The sequence below is a fragment of the Mustela erminea genome, chromosome 19 (assembly GCF_009829155.1).
Source record: "Mustela erminea isolate mMusErm1 chromosome 19, mMusErm1.Pri, whole genome shotgun sequence".
Lineage (NCBI taxonomy): Eukaryota > Metazoa > Chordata > Mammalia > Carnivora > Mustelidae > Mustela > Mustela erminea.
The window spans coordinates 8,403,670-8,420,971 of record NC_045632.1 but is presented as its reverse complement, the minus strand read 5'-3'; the positions used below and the strand labels follow the sequence as shown (position 1 = coordinate 8,420,971).

The 17,302-nt window shown below is 41.1% G+C and overlaps 2 protein-coding genes and 1 pseudogene across 2 annotated transcripts in view; 2 read left to right on the top strand and 1 right to left on the bottom strand.

Moving 5' to 3' along the window:
• The window catches only part of LOC116579132 (zinc finger protein 11-like), a 1,039,038-nt gene that overhangs the window by 859,342 nt on the left and 162,394 nt on the right, over window positions 1-17,302 (top strand).
• The window catches only part of LOC116579165 (putative protein ZNF720), a 794,777-nt gene that overhangs the window by 696,526 nt on the left and 80,949 nt on the right, over window positions 1-17,302 (bottom strand). The window lies entirely within an intron of this gene.
• On the top strand, window positions 15,021-16,022 carry LOC116579990 (annotated as a pseudogene).

Genomic DNA, 17,302 nt, shown 5'->3' with positions numbered 1-17,302 from the left:
CAGTTTGAGAGGAAGGTAAGTGCTATGGAAATGAAATATGGTGAACTCTTGAAATGTGAATGAAGATCTGGTAGAGAGGTCCCTTTAGTCACTGCAAGGCCTTAGGAAGCTATTCATGATGAGACAGAGAAGTGTTCCTGGGAAATGTGGCTGTCTGGGACATCTGATGCTTTTCTCATGATGTAATGTATTCCCTGCTGGTCCTGAGGACCAGTTACTATTGGATGATAGAGGTAATTGTACTCTCTGAGGCCCAGATGCATCGAGTGTGTGGAGAGGGGGTATTAGTTGATTTAAACATGGTGGGCATAGCTTAAAAGATATCACATGACAGAGTAGATGTTGAAGACGAAGAAGGCTGCTGGACACTAAGAGTGAGAACCAGCCAGGTGTGTGTTGCAGTTCCACAAAGCATTGGTATCCCAGGAATATAACCCAACATAGGTCTGATTCAGGGTATATGGGTGACCTTGCAAGCATGATGACCTGTGGTTGGCAGGGCCCTCCCTCACTTCCACTCAGCCCTGTGGTGAATCTATCCTGTGCTCTGATCCATATGCAAGGCATTAATACATTTAGAAATCAGTCACCAATTACCAGCAGTGATGATTTCGGCTTCAAACAGCCGAAATCATTGGGGTAGCTGTCCCTATGTTGTTTCTGAGCCCACGCTATCCCTACACCCCTCTGAACCTGACTGAAGAGAGGATTTTTATGAGTTGTAGAGACAGGTAACATTCAAGGTGGGTAGCATGGTACGCTCATATTGAACATGGGATCAGTTGAAGGATAATACATTTTTCATGTATCAGCTGTTCTACTGTGGTCAGCAATACCATGAAAGCCTGTTGTGTACATGCAGGAAAGAAGGTGGATATTTGGATATTTACATATCCAGTGAGTTGGTAGATGCTCAGATCTTCTGAAATAGCCCAGACAACCTCAAGTATAATCTGACTTTTACATGTCTTCTTTTTGGGATTGTCCACCCCCAGCCATGTGCTTATACTTGAATTATCCTGGCCCCAGGATAACTGCCCAGCACCAGAGAGCAATCCATGTTTCCTGTAGCAAAGGAGACAGTGTAAATCTCATGGGACATAGTGAATTTGATTTGAACCATTTCTGTTCTCATTCAGGGAAAGCCTTCCTATCTCTATGCCAGTGACCAGAATTGTCACAGGGGCAAGTCTATGCTGAAACACATAATTGTAGCAGAGGTGGATGTGGAAGATATTTTTGAATGTCTCTTCTTTGAATTCTTTCACAGTGTCTTGCACAAAGGCAATGACACTTTGCCCTGAAACTAACTAGCTGTTTCAAGGAAGCCCTAAAATTGAGAGTGTCCTTAGTTAGTGCATGCAGATTTTCTGATGCCTGAATTGGCATGCTGATGAAGAGCTGCTTAAGCCTGCAATTGTTTATGATCTTCCAATAAAAATAGTCAAATACAGATTTATCATGAGAATGCTATATTCAATACTATATAATCCCATAATATATATTAATATCTTTCATGCATTTCTTAACTTAAAAATGTATTTACATAAGTTCCAGATCAGTTTAAAATAAAGTATTTTACAGAAAGCTCAGGTGAGAGACAGGGGAGGGGCAGAGGGAAAGGGAGAGAGAATCTCAAAGGGACTCCCTAGTGAGTTTGAAGCCTGACACAGGGCTCAATTTCAGCACCCTGACACTGAGATAATGACCTGATCTGAAATGAAGAGTTGGACATTTAACCCACTAAGCACCCAGGACCCCCATTTTTTTTTTTAAAGAATCATTTACTTTAGAGCACACTAGTGAGTAGAGTGAAGACACAAAGAGAGAATCCTGAAGCCAATTCACTGCTGAGTGGAGAGCTGATGATGTGATCGAACCCAGGACCCTGACATCATCAACTGAGCTGTAACAAAGAGTGGCCATTTAACCAACCAAGCCATCCCAGAACCCTTGTTCCCATTCACCTAAATTTGGATTGTTTTCATTCAGGAACGTGAACTAATGTATATCTGGAGTGATCTCAGCTCAGTGCCTGGTCAGTGCTGATGGCTTGGTTTTCTCCCCAGAAGCCTGTAAGAGAAGCTCTGAGGTTCTCTAGGGTCTCTGTTCAGGCTTCTAATGGCACAGGAATGAAGGCTGGCATCAGCCAAGGGAAGTGACTTAGAACGTGCATAGCTACCCAGACAGAAAACTGAGAATGTTCTAGTTCAAAGCATTGGGTGGACACCCAAGTCAGTCACAGGTGCTGACAGTTCTCCTTAGCCAGGTAGGTTCATCTACACAGGAGAATAAGCAATCAGTGGACATTGTGTGTAATGGAGTCCCACCTACACTGACAGCTTTTGGGTGAAAGATTTCTACCATGACTTTGGACAAATGCTACTTTGTTAGGTTCACAGAGTAGCCAGGAATGTGTCTTTGGTTCTACAGTGTGCATCTTGGGTATCTTCCAGACCTTTGACGTTGGCCCTATGGCTGATGGTTGGAAGATCTGAAAGTGAAACCTTCCAGGTACATTGACTTTGGAATTTACCCTGCATGTGACTGTACAGCAGTGCCAGGTGAGAAACAAAAGGTCATGATGGAAAATGTATCTGTACTGTGGTGGATAGCTGAGCCAAATCATACATGTGCCTTATACAGTATTGTCACTCTTCCTTCAAGTCATGTGGTGACCTCGTGATCTGTGTGAGCATTTCCTTGATTGATGTTTTAGTTATAATGGTCATTCCACTCATATTTGTGTATAAGAAGGCTTGGTAGTGTAGTGATAGCATCTTGATCTTGGGTCGAGGACAGATGAGTTTATTTTACAGGAAAACAGATGGTCTGTTTTCATGTCCAAGGATCAGGCATATATGCTAGATGTTCCTTGAAGATACTGGGGTTTCCTATGCTCAGAGTCTCCAACAAAAACCCACTGCATGTGTTGGGGGTTTATGAGTTGGCGTGGGTGACTAGCCAGTGGAATTAGTGTGATGAAGATGTTTTATTATGTTTCCTGTGTTATGAGCCATAAGACACTTGGACTTTGACCTGGGCACCTCTTGTCTTCTGCCAGTATTGGAACACCATTACAGACCAACAGGTTATAGTATAGAATGTGTGTCATCTTGGAATTTTTATATTATATTAAGATTATCTGTGGACTTGACTCGAAATGAAATAGACATTCATAGGTCTGTTTCTTGTTTGTTCATTTAAGTTGTTGTTTTGGTTGTAGACATAAGTGAATACGTATAGTATTTGTATGTCATTTAGTTCACATTGCATAACACCTTCTGGGTCAAACCACATTATCACAAATGATAAAACACAATGAAAAAAGCTGAAAGAGACACAAGTACAATGTATAGCCTGAATGTTACCAGTGTGGAATGGAGAAGGATGATGGGCAACATGAGGAAGTGGGAATGGGAAGTACAGGCTTCCGTGGGGTGAAAAGAATACAGGGAACTCCTCCAATCATTTTCCCATAGCATTTTATGGTGCCAGATATTAGCTACTATTGGTGAGTATAGTAGCACCTATAGAGTTTTTGAGTCCACATGTGTACACCTAATGTAATTGGATATTGTAGAGTATATATTAATAGAAAGGAAATCAAGGTGGATACCAAGAAACATATACATATGTAGATTGGTGTCTTAAGAAGTTTCAGGTAAAGAAAACTAACTCTACTCTTCGAAAGAAGCTAATCCTAAGTACTCACAGTAGGATAAAGTCCTAGGAAAGCAAACTGATCTGTATCACAGTGGAGATAAATGTTCCTTATTGTAGAAGGGAAGGGACAGAAAAAGAGAAGCATGTGCCCAGCAGAGCAAAGAAGGGAACTGGAAGACCAAGAAGATCCTGTGGTTCTCACAGGCAGCCCAGGAAGAGCAGCCCAGGCTGTCCATGGAAGAACAGTCATTTCTGTGAGAGCTTCTTAATTCCATTTCATTGAACTTGGTCTCTCTTCTCTCACCACTGAGGAGCATCAGGAAGGCTTTTCTTTGGAAGTGGATTCTTCAGGGAAGACCATAAAGTGCAACCATGTTGTATAACTGTGCTCATTTTAGGCAAAGTCAGCTTTCAGAACTAAGCCTGTGTTCAAAGAAGTGATCCTGTAGTCTGAAACCATGGGTCTTAGCAAAAATGCAGGGGAGAGGCGCCTGGGTGGCTCAGTGGGTTAAAGCCTCTGTCTTCTGCTCAGGTCATGATCCCAGAGTACTGGGATCGAGCCCCGCATTGGGCTCTCTGATCGGCAGGAAGCCAGCTTCGCTTCCTGTCTCTCTGCCTGCCTCTCTGCTTGCTTGTATCCTCTGTCTGTAAAGTAAATAAATAAAATCTTTTTTAAAAAGTGCAGGGGAAACTTGAAATTGATAAAGACCATGGATGCAGTGGGCTCTAAGATAAAAAATCCAGCGTTGCAGCCAAAAGCAGATTTCCCCTGCATTTGTTGTGAAGGAGGGAGTTATTTCCATGAGTATGGTGGCATGGAAAATTGAAGAAGAAAAACTAAGAGGAGGTCGAGAGAAGAGTGATTGGGTTAAGTTTGTTATGCAGGAGTAGGTTGGCTTGAATGAAGAGTGAAGGGAAACGAAGGACTCCATACTCACCTGGATGCTCTGCCCTCTTTTTGGAACCTTTGAAACTGTCATGATTCAGTCTGATTCTTTGGTTCATGGTTAGAAAATCAGTCTTAATAACTTGTCCAATTTTAGGAATTTCCTGTTTTGTTTTGTTTTTGTTTTTTCATAAATTTTCTTATTTAAGGGCGCTGGGTAGCTCAGTAGGTTAAAGCCTCTGCCTTCAGCTCAGGTCACGATGCCAGGGTCCTGGGATTGAGCCCGGCATCGGGCTCTGTGCTCACTGGGGAGCCTGCTTCTCCCTTTCTCTCTGCCTGCCTCTCTGCCTACCTGTGATCTCTGTCTGTCAAGTAAATAAATTAAATCGTAAAAAAAAAAAAAAAATTCCCTATTTATTATTATGTAATGGTTATGGAGTTAACACATGGCCAGTTTTGTTTTATTGATTGAAATGGGCATTACTTTCTGTGTTCTGTTAATGTTAACCTTTTACTTTATTTAATTAAGACTTTTCTTTATTTCATTCCTCTACTAAATTTCATCCTAGTCTCTTCCTTTTTTAGTTCCTTGGTGGAAATTAAGTTGTTTATTTCAAGTTTTTTCTTAGCTCTGTATTGTATAACATGAACAACTTGGGAAATGGGAAGTCTAGTAGGGAAATACTGGCAGAAATAAACAATACAAACAATGACCAAAAGCAGTAAAAAAATTAAAATGATGATTTTAAGGCATTTCTGTAATCATGTCAGGTGTGAACAAGGAGTTTTACTGTTTGTTGTTCAGTTTAGATTCCTTTACTCTATTTTTGGTTGTATAATTGTTCTGACTGGAGTGTCCAGTACTCTATTCAAATGCAGTGGTGGGCTCACTTCATTACCTGCTGATGATAGAGGAGAAGGTTGCAGACGGTCCCTGCTGAATAGGTTTCATCTTTTCATACATCTGTGGCATTCATTAGGTTGGCGTTTTCTTCTCTCTCTACTTTGAGTGCTTTTAACATGACACGTTGTCCAGTATGCCCATATTTGTATTCTGTCTCCCTTAATGTGATCATGTCATTTTTTGCCTTCATTCTGTTAATGTGGAGTCTTGAATTTATGGTTTTATGTTGGAGAGCCCTTAATTCCAGGTCCGTTTCGCACTTGATCATCTTGTAAAAAGGGAAAATGTGTGATTGATTCAGTTTACTCTCTTTTATTGGGGACTTTGAGTGAATATGCCTCACAGGTAGAGTTTCGCAAGCTTCGTGTTTTCTAGTGTTTTATTTATTTCTTTGACAGAGAGACCAGGATCACAAGTAGGCAGAGAGGCCAATAGAGGGAGAGGAAGGGAAGCAGGCTCTCTGCTGAGCAGAGAGCCCGATGTGGAGCTCAATCCCAGGACCCTGGGATCATGACCTGAGCTGAAGGCAGAGGCTTTAACCCAATGAGCCACCCAGACACCCCTAAATTTTAGATTCTTTTTCTTGTCCTGAACCATGGCTCACAATCTAATGCCCAGGGGTTCTACCGAATGATTGCTAATTGAACAAAGTCACTACAAATATAATGATAAGCCATAGCTATACAATTCTCAAGGACTATTGATAGAATTTTACTCTGTATGTTTCTCCTGTTGTTTTGTGAGCATGGAGAACACAAGCAGAGTTTTAGGGTTTTGATCTGCACAGAATGCAATGTGTCATATTAAGCTAAAGACAGATTTTGAAGTCCCAGGACTAAGTAGGAAGAAGCACATGTACATACATACGTGTGTGTACCTATATCTTCAGAAGGAAAAGGAATCTTGTTTCAAACCAGGTCACTTCCAAGTTTGAAAAGTGATGATTTCCTAGCAAGCAAAGAGATTCTAGATTCATAATAGAAATAGTTTTCTCTGTATTGTATTGAATTTATGCTTCCTATATCTCGTGTATCTTAGTTTGAGAATCTCGCCATGTGAATCGTCTCTTACATAACTGGGTTTTAGTCCTGTAGGATATACTCTGTTTTCCTTATTCCTGTGTCTACCTTGATAGAGATTTTAACAAGAGTTTCCATGGAATGACATGGTATTCAAAATTTAATTTAAATGTGAGAGTAATTCTCCAAAAAGCATTATAAATTCCATGTAGCTAAATTGATACACATCACTCCTTCCTTTGCAATTGGAGAAGTAAGAGTTCTTTAAGTTATTCTTTAAGTAAGAGTTCTTTAAGTTATTCTTTTCCCTTCTGGGAAGTGACATCATCCAAGTTGGTCACTTTAATGTAAACATTTGATTAGGTAAAAATGTGGAGATTTCATGAGTCACAGGTGTTTTGTTTTGAGGTTTATTTGACGGAAAAAAAGATGGGGCAGGGCTGGGAGCTGAGTAGATATTCTAAGTTAAAAAGAAGAAAATCTTCTGTTAGGAGTGATGGAGCAGCCCAGCGAAGAGATGAAACCGGTCCACGGTGAAATATTGGCCTGAATTCTTCATATGGGGAGAGGATCCCTGTCCAAGGCTATACTAATGACTCTGAATCTAGAAGGAGAAATTATACTTCCTTTCTTCCCAAATCCTGTCCAGTTCTTCTGTCTCATCTCTATTCCAGTGATGGAGGCATCACAGCTGACTTTCCCTCCTGTTTTCTGGAAACCTCATTGACACTGTACTACCCTTCCCACCTAAGCCAGGCAGTACCTTGCCTAGCCTTAGGAGTAGCTTGGAGTTTTCTAATGCCACTGTAAATGGTTGATAACAGGATCATGTGAGCCCATATGTGCATTTAAAATACAATGTTGTCACCACTGCACTGGAAGAGAAGCAAAAATCTATTACTGGGTCACAGGATTAGTTAAGGTCTTTGGCACTGGAAGTTGTGAGGACAGATAAAGCATGATGTGACAGTTTGAGAGGAAGGTAAGTGCTATGGAAATAAAATATGGTGAAGTCTTGAAATGCAAACAGATATCTGTTAGAGAGATCCCTTTGGTCACTGCAAGGCCTTAGGGAGCCATTCATGGTGAGCAAATGGGACAGAGAAGTGTTCCTGGGAAATGTGGTTGTCTGGGACGTCTGATGCTTTTCTCATGATATAATGTATTCCCTGCTGGTCCTGAGGACCAGTTGCTATTGGGTGACAGAGATAATTGTACTCTCTGAGGCCCAGATGCGTGGAGTGCATGGAGAGGGGGTACTGGTTGATTTAACCATGGTGGGCATAGCTTTAAGATGTGACATGACAATAGATGTTGAAGATGAGAAAGGCTGCTGGATACTGCTAGTGAGAACCAGCCAGATGTGTCCTTGGTTGCACAAATCTTTGATATCCCAGGAATATAACCCAACAAAGGTCTGATCCAGGATGGGTGGGTGACCTTGTAAGCATGATGACCTGTGATTGGCAGGACCCTCCCTCACTTCCACTCATCCCGGTGATGAATCTACTCCTGTGCTCTGATCTACGTGGCAGGCACTGATTCATTGAGAAGTAAATTGCTAATTAACCAGCAGTGATCATTTCTGCTTCAAAAACCCTTCCCAATAGTTGGGAAAGCTGTCCCTATGTTGTTTCAGAGCCCATGCTGTCCCTACACTCCTCCTGACCTGAGTGAACAGAGGATTTTTCAAGTTTTATAACTGTGCTCATTTTAGGCAAAGTCAGTTTTCAGGAGGAAGCCTAAGTTGAAACAAGTAATTCCATAACCTGAAGCCATGGGTATTAGTAAAAATGCAGGGAAAACTTGAAATTTATGAACACCATGGATTCAGTGGTTTCTGGTACAAAATCCAGCCTTAGAGCCAGAAGCAGATTGCACGTGCATTTCTTGTGAAAGATCCTGTGATCTGAGGGGACTGCCCTTCTCAGTGAGGCTTGTCTCGGGCTTAGCAAGTTGAGTCCCTGCCTATATCTTGGTTCCTGAGCAGAGATTTTACAGGGCTGCAGTCCTGGTGGAGTCGATTTCAGGTCTCCTTTCACATTTCTTGTGAAAGATTTTCATGAATATGGTGGTGTGGTGAATTGAAGAAGGAAAAATAAAAAGATGTCCAGAGAAGAGTGACTGGTCAATATGGTTATACAGGGATACAGTTGGCTTGAATGAAGAGTGATGGGAAGGGAAGGACTCCATGCTCACCTCTATGCTCTTCCCCCTTTTTATGATCCTTTGAAACTCCTTTAAAAAAAAGAGGGAGAGGGGATTTATTTATTTATTTGACAGAGAGAGGGATCACAAGTACACAGAGAGGCAGGCATTGAGAGGGGAAAGCGGGCTCCCTGCTGATGCAGGGCTCAATCCCAGGACCCTGGGATCATGACTGGAGCTGAAGGCAAAACCTTTAACCCACTGAGCCACCCATGTGCCCCCCTTTGAAATTCATCATAATTCAGTCCTGGAATTGTGAGTGGAACATACATTGTCGATGTAGGACATCAGTGGCACATTTGTAAAAAGAAACTCAGACCCCATCCAAACATCCAGATCAGATTATATGACCTTTAAGATCTTCAGTTCATTGTCATATCCATTAACACTGGAGAAGTACACATCTAGGTTACCTACACTCTTCCATTATTCTGCTGTTCTACTCTATTTGATAACTGTGTTTTATATGCCTTAAATCAGGATACATGCTCTTCATTTCCCAGATTATTTGGGATATGGGTTATCCCATGACATCCACATGAAGTTATGGTGGATTTTGATCTTTGTGCAAAAATGGGATTGGACTTTTGGTAGAGATTGCATTTTCTATAGATCACTTCAAGATTTATTGTGTTTCAAGTATTCCAGTGAAGGAACATAGATGTGTTTCCAGTTCATTCATTCCTTGATTCCTACACAGTACATTACATTTTCTATAATTTCTGGTTTGACCTCTACCATTATGTCAAATTGGAAGCATTTTTATTGGTGGGGGAGGTGTTTGCTCTAAAAGTGTGATGTTTCAGTTTGGGGAATTGTTCTTTGTTGTGTAGAAACAAAACTAATTTTTATATGTTGATTTGTGTACCAGCTTTATAAAATCCATATGAGTTTTAACAGGATTAAAACAGTAAGCATTCCCAGGAGAAGCAACGGCAGTGGAGTAGGAGGATCCTAGACTCATGTGTCCTGTCATGAGCACCACTAGGTAACTGTCAGGTCATCCTAAGTGACATTGGGCCAAAGAGTGACAGGACAGACTTCCTAAGTAAAAGGAGAGAAGAGTCCACATGGAAGATGGCAGATAGTGTGGAGACATGGTTTAGCGAGGAGAGGAGTATAGCATTGTGGAGGGCAGGGAGCCCCCGCTGTGCAGTAGGTGTCATGACAGAGCAGCACTTGGGATGCCTAAGGAGGTTTCCCCAACACCATTGGCTTGGAATGGGAGAAGGGCTGAATTTTCTGAGTTCTTGGAACCAGCACATCTTAAAGCTTGGAGTTTTAATGGTCCGTAGGTTTGGATGGGATAGAACCAGGAGGGCACTGGGGTGCTCCTGGAAAGAATGCTGGCAAAGAATCTGGGGGCTCACAGCATGGAAACAGCCATCTGAAGAACACCTGGAGTGCACAGTGGGGAGAGTATTCAGTAGTCTAGGAGCACATTCCTCAGAGGAAACATTCAGTGACATGTGGCTCCAAGAACATGGGAGTTGGATGGTACCATTTCCCTCTCCCATCCTGGAGCACAAAGACAGGGCCCCACTCAGTGAGGACACTGACTGTCTGCCTTGCTTGCACCAGACCCCACCCCCTATGATCTGAGGGGACTGCCCTTCTCAGTGAGGCTTGTCTCAGGCTTAGCACGGTGAGCCCCTACCTACATCTTGTCTCCTGAGCAGAGATTTTGCAGGGCTGCACTCCTGGTGGAGTTGACATCAGGTCTCCTTTCACGAGCAGACCAGAGCTCCCCTAGTTCAAACTGGCCACATTTAGGCCGAACAGGCAAGGAGAGCCCTGCAGACCCCTGGCCTCAGGGATACAGCAGGAAACATCATTGGCTTTTCTATCACAAAGAGGAAGGTAAAGACTTAGACAAAATGCCAAGATGAAAGAATTTATCCAGACAAAACCAGCAGATGAAACAAGGGCCAGAGATGCAATGGAAACAGATCGTAGTAAGGAGCTTGATGAACAACTGAACACATCAATCACAAAGGATACTGAAAGTGTTGAGAAAAGAATAGTGTGGACTTTACCACAGAGATAAGAGTTAAAAAATAATTGGGTGCGGGGCATTGGGTGGCTCATGGGTTAAGCCTCTCCCTTCAGCTCAGATTATGATCTCAGGATCCTGGGATTAAGTCTAACATCGGCCCCCTTCTCAGTAGGGGGCCTGCTTCTCCCTCTCCCTCTGCCTGCCTCTCTGACTACTTGAGATCTCTATAAAATAAATAAATAAAATTTTAAAAAATTAAATTAAAAAAATATTTGGGTGCTTGGTGGATCACTCAGGGAAGCCACTGACTCCTGATTTCTGCTCAGACCTTCATCTCAGGGTCCTGGGATTCAGGCTCAAGTCAGCCTCTGCAGTTAGTGTGATGCCTGCATGTGATTCCCTCTCTCTGCAGTTCCCACCCAAACCCTTATGATCCACCCCTCAAATATATGTCCTTCTAAAAAATCAAACATAGGTGAACAATGCAATAAGCGAGATTAGAAACAGGCTTGACGTTAGTTAAACTGAGAAGGCTGGAAGAAGCAGAAGAATGACTTTATCATATAGAAGGAAAAATAAAGGAAAGTATGGACTATGAAAAACAATCTGAGCATTTTGAAGGGGTGAGAGGGTGAGAGGTTGGGGGAACCAGGTGGTGGGTATTAGGGCACAGATTGTGTGGAGCACTGGGTGTGGTGCAAAAACGATGAATACTGTTACACTGAAAAGAAATAAAAATTTAAAAAAAAAAAGAAAGAAAATACGGAATCTGAACAAAGGGAGGGAGAAGAATCATGCAACTCAGGATTTATTTAGGAAACTCATAGCCTTCATCAAAAGTAGTAAGAGTCCCAGGTCTTGGGCTTTTCTGTGCTGGGAGAGTATTACTTACAAATTCAACTCTAATGCTTCTTATTGGTCTAAGGAGATTACCCATTTTTTTGGTTCAAGGTTAGTAATTCATTTTTTTAAAGATTTTATTTATTTATCTGAAAGAGAGAGAGATCACAAGCAGGCAGAGAGGCAGGTGGGGGGGGCGGGAAGCAGACTCCCCACTGAGCAAAGAGCCTGATGCAGGCTGGATCCCAGAACCCTGAGGTTATGACCTGAGCCAAAGGCAGAGGCTTTAATGCACTGATCCAACAGGCCCCCCTAGTAATTCATTCTTAATAACTTGTCTGTTTTTAGAAATTCTGGGTTTGTCAAATAAATAAATAAATAAATAAAAATCTTTTTTAAAATAAATACATAAATAAAATAAGGGGCGCCTGGGTGGCTCAGTGGGTTAAAGCCTCTGCCTTCAGCTCAGGTCATGATCCCGGGGTCCTGGGATCGAGCCCGGCATCGGGCTCTCTGCTCAGCAGGGAGCCTGCTTCCTCCTCTCTCCTTCTGTCTGCCTCTCTGCCTACTTGTGATCTGTCTGTCAAATAAATAAATAAATAAAAATATTTTATAAAAAAATTTTTAAAAAATAGAAATTATGTTTTTTTTTTCCTAAATTGCCCTTTTTGTTATTATGTAAGGTTTATGGAGTTAAAGCATTGCCAGTTTTATTTTATTGATTGAAATGGACATTACACTCAGTGTTCCATTAGTGTTAACCTGCTCTATATTTTATTTTGGATTTTTCTTTATTTTGTTCCTCTACTAAGTTTCATCAAAGTCTCTTCCTTTTTTAATTCTCCTGGTGGAAATTCAGTTGTTTATTCCAACATTTTCTATATCTGTATTGTATAAGATGAAAAAATTGGGAAATAGAAAGCCTAGTAGGGAAAAACTGGCAGAAATGAACAATTCAAACAAGGACCAGAAACAGTAAAAAAATTAAAATGTTGATATTTAGGGATTTCTATAATCATGTAATGTGTGAACAGAGATAGTTTCAGTGTTTCTTTTTCAGTTTAGATTCCTTTACTTTATTTTTGCTTGCATAATTCTTCTGACTAGAGTATCCAGAAGTATATTCAAGGTAGTGATGGGGTCACTTCATTACCTGCTGATCATACAGGAGATGCATGCAGACCATCCCTATTGAATAGTTTTCAGGTATTCATGCATCTTGGCATTCATTAGTTGGAGTTTTTATTCTCTCTCTACCTTGAGTGTTTTTTAACATGACATGTTGTCCAATACCCCATATTTGTATTCTGTCTCCCTTAATATGACCATGTCATTTTTGACCTTCATTCTGTTAATGTGGAGTCTTGAATTTATGGTTTTCTATATGTTGGAGCGCCCTTAATTCCTGGTCCGTTTCCCACTTGATCATCTTGTAAAAAGGGAAAAGGGAAAATGATTCAGTCCACTATTTTATTGTGGACTTTGAGTGAATATGCCTCACAGGCAGTGGTTTGTAATCTTTGTTATTTGTAGTGTCTTCGTCTGTCTTGAATGAGCTGATAATGCTGGTGCCACAGAGAGCGTGTTCTGCTAGTTTCTCTGATCATCACTCCTTGGAAATGTTGCAGTCCTTTCCCCTTCAGTGTCTGTTTGAATATCCAGTGAACTCACCTGGCACACAATTTTTGTTTGTTGGTTTTTTTCTTTTTTTTTTCAAATATTTTATTTATTTATTTGACAGAGAGGGATCACAAGCAGGCAGAGAGGCAGGCAGAGAGAGAGAGAGGAGGAAGCAGGCTCCCTGATGAGCAGAGAGCCCGATGCGGGACTCGATCCCAGGACCCTCAGATCATGACCTGAGCCGAAGGCAGAGGCTTAACCCACTGAGCCACCCAGGCACCCCTGGTTTTTTTTCTTTATTCCTCCTTCATTCGGCTTCATATTTGTAGATTGGTTGAGATTTTTTCTACTTTTCTGAGTGATGGAGTCTAAATTGGTTATACCTTTTTAAAAATTTATACTTGTCTTTTAGTATCAATTTGTGGGCACTGATTATCCATTGTTGCCTCTTATAATTAAATTTTATTTCTATGGTCAGTTATACTGTATCTGCTTTCACTTCTTCACCTCTCACTTTAGTTGGTCTTTTCCCCATTATTCTTAATTTAGTTCATGGACTGTCAATATTGTTGATCTTTTCTGACAAACAACTCTTTCTGTGGTTGATATGTTCCTATTTTTACTGTACTCTGGTTCATTTCAGTTTTCTGTTTCAATATTGGTCATTCGGCTAATTTTGAGCTCATATGACCCTTTTCCTGATTGTTAGAGATACAGGAAAGTGATTTGTGCTACACCATGACCATACCGCAGAATTCTCTATTAGACTCTGTGCTCACTCAGTATGCTGTGTGCCATGTTGTGTGTCCATGGAAAAATAAAGTCATGATGACTCCTCTCAGCCATCTTTCTGACATTGTCTAATTCACTTGCTGCTTCTATTTAAGAAGTTTTCAGTATATTCTTCTGAATGTAGTAAGTACAGTGATTTTATTTTTTTGGTATTTTTTATTTTATTTGGTATTTTTCAGCTGTATCTTCACATGACATCCAGAGTTTCCTGCTAAAGCAGAGCATAGAAGATTCTTTCCAGAAAATATCAGTGCACAGATACAAACATAGTACTGTTGAGATTTTACACTTATGTACAGACTGGGACAGTGATGGGCATAGCGACGGGCATCAGTTAAATCCTGGACTATACACCCAAACCAAAGCCATGGTCTTTAATGAGAATCTCCGTGCCCCAAATGGTGAAGGATATAAACCGCTGCAGAAAACCTCCCTTTTTAAGTCAACTGTTTCTGCAGAGCAGTGTGTTTCTGTCAACACAAGCTCCAATCAAATATTCAAGCATAGCTACTGTGGGCAGACCATTTGGAATGTCTGGAAAGTAACCTAGTCCATGCTGAGGTTAATTATTTGAGCCATTTGGAAGATAGGATTGGCCTGAAGAACAAAGTGCTCAGTGGGATCCATATGAGAGGGGCTTCACTGAGAAGTCAACCATCCAGAATGACCAGAGGATTTTCACTGGAGACAGAATTGCTCAGTGCACTAAATCTCAGAAAACATTGAACCAGGGCTCCCGTGTTCACCGATGTGTCAGGGCTAGGTTTGTAGAGAACCATTATGAATGTGATAAATGTGGGAAGGCTTTCATCCAAGCTCTAACCTCAGTATACATAATGGTTACCATTTGGGAGATGGTCCTCATAAATATAGTGAATGTGGGAAAGCTCGTAACCAGTCCTCCATTGTTGGTGATCATCAGAGAATTCATGAGGGAAATCTTAGATCTATCCAGATCTAATAAAGCATGTTTAGCCAGTCATCAAGCCTAAATATACATAACATAATTCCTAGGGGAAAGGAAGCTTATACTTGGAAGGAATGTGGTAAATCCTTAGACTGCCACTCAACACATCTCAACATCAGTGAATGCATACTGGAGAAAAAATACATGAATGTGAAGAAGGTGGTAAAACCTTTAAGGACTGTCCATCAATAAATGGACATAGACAAACCTATACAGAAGAGGAACGTTACCAATGTCAAGAATGTGGCAAGACCTTTAACTGCACTTCACAGCTTATTCAACGTCACAAAATTCATACTGGAGAGAAACATTACCAATGTGAAGAATGTGGCAAGAGCTTTATGCAGAGCTCAGCCGTTATTTTGACATCACAGAATTCATACTGGAGAGAAGCCTTACCAATGTCAAGAATGTGGCAAGGTTTTTAACTGGAGGTCAAGTCTTACTGACCATCACAGAATTCATAGTGGACAGAAACCTTACTGATGGAAAGAATGTGGCAAAGCCTTTAATGACAGCTCAACCCTTGTTGAACATCACAAAATTCATACTGGAGAGAAACCATACCAATGTCAAGAATGTGACAAGATCTTTATTTACAGCTCAAGGCTTACACAACATAACAGAATTCATACTGGAAAGGAACCTTAACCAATATCAAGTCTGTGGCAAGGCCTTTTACCAGAGCTCACATCTTAACGAACATCACAGGATTCATACTTGAGAGAAACCTTACCAATGTCAAGAATGTGGTAAGGGCTTTAACAACAGCTCAGACCTTAGTCAACGTTACAGAATTCATACTGGAGAGAAACCTTACCAATGTCATAAATGTTGCAAGGCCTTTAACCACAACTCAAGCCTTACTCAACATCACAGAATTCATACTGGAGAGAAACCTTAACCAATGTACAGAATGTGGGAAGGCCTTTAATCAGAGGTCAAGTCTTACTGAACATCACAGAATTCATCCCGGAGAGAAACCTTATCAATGTCAAAAATGTGGCAAGGCCATTAACCATAGCTCAACCCTTACTCGACATAGCAGAATTCATACTGGAGAGAAACTTTACCAATGTCATGAATGTGGCAAAGCCTTTAAGTGTTCTTCACTCTTTAATTGACATTGCATGATTCATACTGGAACAAAACCTTACCAAAGTCAATAATGTGGCCCTCAGGCCTTCCTTGACATCACAGAATTCATGCTGGAGAGAAACTGTACAAATACTAAAAATGTGGCAAGGCCTTTACAGGCACTCAATCCTCACTAAACATCAGAAAATTCATACTAGATAGATAGCTTACCAGCATACAGAATGTGAGAAAGGGGGCACCTGAGTGGCTCAGTAGGATAGTTGGCTATCTTAGACCCTGTTCCTGATCCCAGGTTCCCAGGTTCGAGCACTGCAGGAAGCCTGCTTCTTCCTTGACCTCTGCCTGCCCCTTCTCCCTACTTGTGATCTCTCTCCATCTCTGTCAAATAAATAAATACAATCTTTAAAAAAGAAAAAGGAATGTGAGAAAAATTAGTTAAGGAGTGCTTACCCATTCATGCACATCAGAGAATTCATTTTGGACAACAACCTTGCAAATATAACAAATGTGACAAGGCCTTTGTCCAGCATGTACGCAGTTACTAAATAGAGAATTCATACTGGAATGACAGCCGATGAATAATGTGGCACAACCTCTAGCTGCAAACGACTGTTACTGGGCTTCACAGAATTCATACTGGAGAGAAAATTATGGATGTATGTGAGACTAAGGACTGTTCCCTCCTCACTCCATATCAGAGATTATATATAGGAGAGTTCATGTACAAATACTAAGAATGTGTCTGTGGGGCACCTGTGTGGCTCAGATGGTTGAGCGACTGCCTTTGGCTCAGGTCATGATCACGGAGTTCTGGGATCGAGTCCTGCATTGGGCGCCCAGCTCCATGGGGAGTCTGCCTCTCCCTCTGACTTTCTCCCCCTCTTGCTCTTTCTCACTGTCTCTCTCTCCAATGAATAAAAAATTTAAAAAAGTGTCTGACCTTTCACTGGAACTCCAAACTTATTAAAATCATACTTATCATATAGGAATAAAAGTGTGAAATGTAAAGGATGTGGCCAAGCATTTAACTGGAATTCAGTCCTTCCTCAGTATCTCAAAATGCATACTTGATTCAAACCCTTGCAATATAGTGAATGTGGGAAGACCTTCATTTCAGTATACATTGGAGCAAACACCAGAGAGAGCTTTAAGGAAAGTTAATTGAAAGTTATCATTGTTTAGAAAACTAATTATTTGAACATCAAATGCCAATGTATGTAAGAGAAATCAAGCCAGTGGAATATATTATTCACTCTACTCAGACATGACTCTGTATGAACATAGTGATTATAAGGAAAAATCAAAC